This window comes from Nelumbo nucifera, chromosome 1 (assembly GCF_055504915.1).
Source record: "Nelumbo nucifera cultivar China Antique chromosome 1, China Antique-T2T, whole genome shotgun sequence".
Taxonomy (NCBI): domain Eukaryota; kingdom Viridiplantae; phylum Streptophyta; class Magnoliopsida; order Proteales; family Nelumbonaceae; genus Nelumbo; species Nelumbo nucifera.
Window position 1 is genome coordinate 16,323,648 of NC_142649.1, and position 3,552 is coordinate 16,327,199.

At 32.0% G+C, this 3,552-nt stretch overlaps 1 long non-coding RNA gene across 1 annotated transcript; it reads left to right on the forward strand.

The window, feature by feature from the left end:
- The first annotated feature begins 1,169 nt into the window (after positions 1-1,169).
- Positions 1,170-3,047, forward strand: LOC104611588 (uncharacterized). The gene is made up of 3 exons (XR_016079082.1): positions 1,170-1,592; positions 1,743-1,806; positions 2,376-3,047. It is a non-coding gene; the product is annotated as an uncharacterized LOC104611588 (long non-coding RNA).
- Positions 3,048-3,552: the final 505 nt, after the last annotated feature.

Below are 3,552 nucleotides of genomic sequence, written 5' to 3' on the forward strand. Positions count from 1 at the left end.
GTACATTTTTATAGGATTAATTTGCAATAAAGCTGGTCTTTGTGTAGCCCAAAGGGCTCATGTGTTTTTGTCAGATTCTATTTGGTTGTATACTCTATCTTGTTTTAATTTATTGAAGCATTTATGTATATATAGACACTTCTATCTATCAATGTAAGGATGTTTAATTTCTGATCCCTAATTTTTTTTTGCTTTTTAGAGATTAGGTAGTCGTTTGATTGAACATCTGACCATACCTCCAAATTCTGAAAATTCCTTTTAAAACTTTGGAGGTTAGATCACTTAATTTAACGTCATTTACTAAAACACTCTCTATAGTTTCATAGATTTACTAAAAGCTACACTATAGGCTATAGTTTACATTTTACTAAAACTCCCTTATAGTTTACAACTGATTTCCTTAATCAAACTTTTATTATATTGTTATCTAAAAATGGTAACTTGACCACCTATTCTGAGTGGAAAATGTTTAAGGGCATGGGCTTATGGCATTTTATTTTGAAAGTACCCCTAGAATTGCTATTAGAATTCGTTTTACCAGGGGCTAGCAAGACATTTCCATTTAATTTTCCTGTAGATTAAATTGGTCCAAACAGATGCTAGGGCCATGTTTTCAACTTCAATCTACTAGAAGGTTGATTAAGTAAATTAATTGAAAACTATAAGGGTATTTTAGTAAAACAAAAATTATTGGATAGATTTTAGTAAATCCATAAAAGTATAGGGGTCTTTTAGTAAATGACCCTATGATATATTTCAAAATATTTTTATAATTATATATTATGTAAAAGGAAAAGTAGACATTATTCAGAACTCCATAAAAAGTAGAAAAGTTCTTTTTCAATAGTTGAGAAATAAGAATTATTTTAAGATTTTTTTCTTTACAATGATCAATGCTAAAATTTATCAAATGCCACCATAGTATAAAAATTGTAAATGATTTATGCTACTGTGTGTGTATGTATGTATGTATGTATGTATGTATGTATGTATGTATGTATGTATGTACGTGTGTATGTATGTATGTATGTATGTATGTATGTATGTACGTGTATGTATATTCTATGTATGTATGTATGTATGTATATATGTATGTATGCTACTTATAAAAGAGTGAATGCCCCTTCTTTCTAGAATTTTCACTGGACGTTTTCTACCCCCCTGTCTAACTGTTCAAAAAATGCCCACTTATAACCATAGGTCTACTGTCTGGAGTAGGGGGTGAGACCAAAGAAGTTGATATTGAGTCTCAGTTTACATGAGAAGAAGATTCTATTAAAGAGGTTGTTGAGAGTTGCAGAGGAAGATAATGAAAAGTTTTTGTTGAAGCTCAAAAACTGGATTGATAAGTATTAGAGACTCTTCTTTTTTCTTCATTTCCTTTCCCATTTTTTGCTGAACTGAATTTTTTTCCCTTGAATGTATTTATTGAGTTACTTTCTCTGCATCTAGGTTGTGCTCAAAGTTGGACTTGATGTTTCCAAAATCAAAATCTGGTTTGACTGTTTGAGCATTTAAATGTTGATGCAGAAACTTATGTAGAAAGCGGAGCTTTGCCAACAATCTTCAACTTCTCTGTTAACATACTTGAGGTGAGTTAACTGCATCCAATATTTAATCACCATGTGTTCAAGTATAATTTAGTTTGGCCTATAATCTTTGTATCCAGACACAAAATCTATCAATGTTGGCATTCTCGTCCACTCACAAACAAAGAATCTTCCTTCCCCCTGCCTTTGCAGGAAACAACTTCACCGTTGACAATGCCCCCAATGGAGTGCCATCCCCGAGACTTTGAACATAGATGTAAGGGTTTTCTGAAGACTAATTGTCTATATCAAAGTCATTCAAATTGTAGAAATGACATTAACTAAAACATTATTATTATCATCATCATATATCATCACCCACGTTTATTATATATATATATATATGGATTCTTTTCAAGTCTCGATTAAGGTTTTACATTTTGAAAATTTCAGCCATTTTGAACTATGGGCTCATAATTAAAGAGTCAAATTTAAAAAAATAAATAAACAAACTTTAGGGTGAATTAATTTATACATAAAATCTAATTCTTCTATTATATTTTATTCTATCATTTTAATAAAAAATTAATATTTTGGTCAAAATAAATAGCCGAAACTTACGGTTTCAACACTTGGAACTGTTGAACAGACGACACAAGTATAAAAACAAGAGTGGAGTCAATGGAAGTAATGGAACTCCACTCTCTCTCTCTCTCTGTTTAACAGAGCAACGGACCAGGCACGTAGATTTTAATGCGCACCTAACATCTGCAACTTGATTTGGTTTTCTTGTATTTTCCCGGGTAAAAACTGTAGCAGTCTTCGACTCTTCGCCACTGTGTACAGGTACGAGGTGACCGACTGTCTGTCTGAAACCCGTCAGACAGACTCTTGGAATCTTAGAGCAGCCTTCTACAGTGGGACGACTCTCGGAACACCGTGAGAGGAGGTGTCGATGACTCATTGCTTTGGTGGCAGCTGAGTTGGCTACGACGATGGAGTTGATGGAGTTAGTTGAATTCCAAAATTAGTTAAGTCTCCTCTTTCCCTGGTTCTCTATATATGATAATATCCTTTTGTGTTTGAGTTTTGTCATCACCATTAATTGTGACAGGAGTCATATGGTGATGGATGCTCTCTACCTCTCTCTATACTCCCAACTCACGTAACCTCATCCCCTCAGCTTTTTCAATGGGGACAAGAGATGCACTCACTCTCACTCACACTCACACCCACACTCACCTGAATTTCTGCACATTCTCCCTCCCCTTTTCACTTTTCACACGGAACACAATATCCATTCATCACTCATCAAACTATTCTCTCTCTCATTTCTTATAATATATATATATATAATGTAATTTCATTTATAAAATAATATATAGAATGTTAGATAGATAACTTTTAAAGAATGTATATTATTATTAATAAGCTAGCTATAAATAAATAACTTATATTTGACTGCCTTCAAGGAGAAGGGAATCTATGAATTTTAAAAATTAGGCTCAGTTTGGAAGGAATATTAATACAAATATGTACAATAGTACAAAATATAAGGTTTTGCACTTTACATATTTGTATTTATACTCTTTTTAAACTAAGCCTTAGAAAACCTTAATATATATATATATATATATAATATAATATAATATAATACATTCTTGCCGCCATTGTCAGACTTGCTTGCGACATATTCTTATTTTATTTTATTTTTTTAAATGAACGAGGATGTCAAAATTGCTCTTTATGTTGAATGGATTATTTGTTGAAAAAAGATCCCATGTTAATCAAATAACAACGTTTACTCATATGTACAAGAGAATGCTGTTCACAAGCTTTCATACAAGGAGGATAGTCAAATGTGTTTATTTATTTATTTTTCAAATTTGGTGATATATGGTTTATGCACCAATAATTTAACAACAGATATATGACATTGAACATAATAGTATTAATGGCAATTGGCAAACCAAAACAGGACCCATATAACCAACCCCATATAATTGGGATTGTTGTCGGTTGA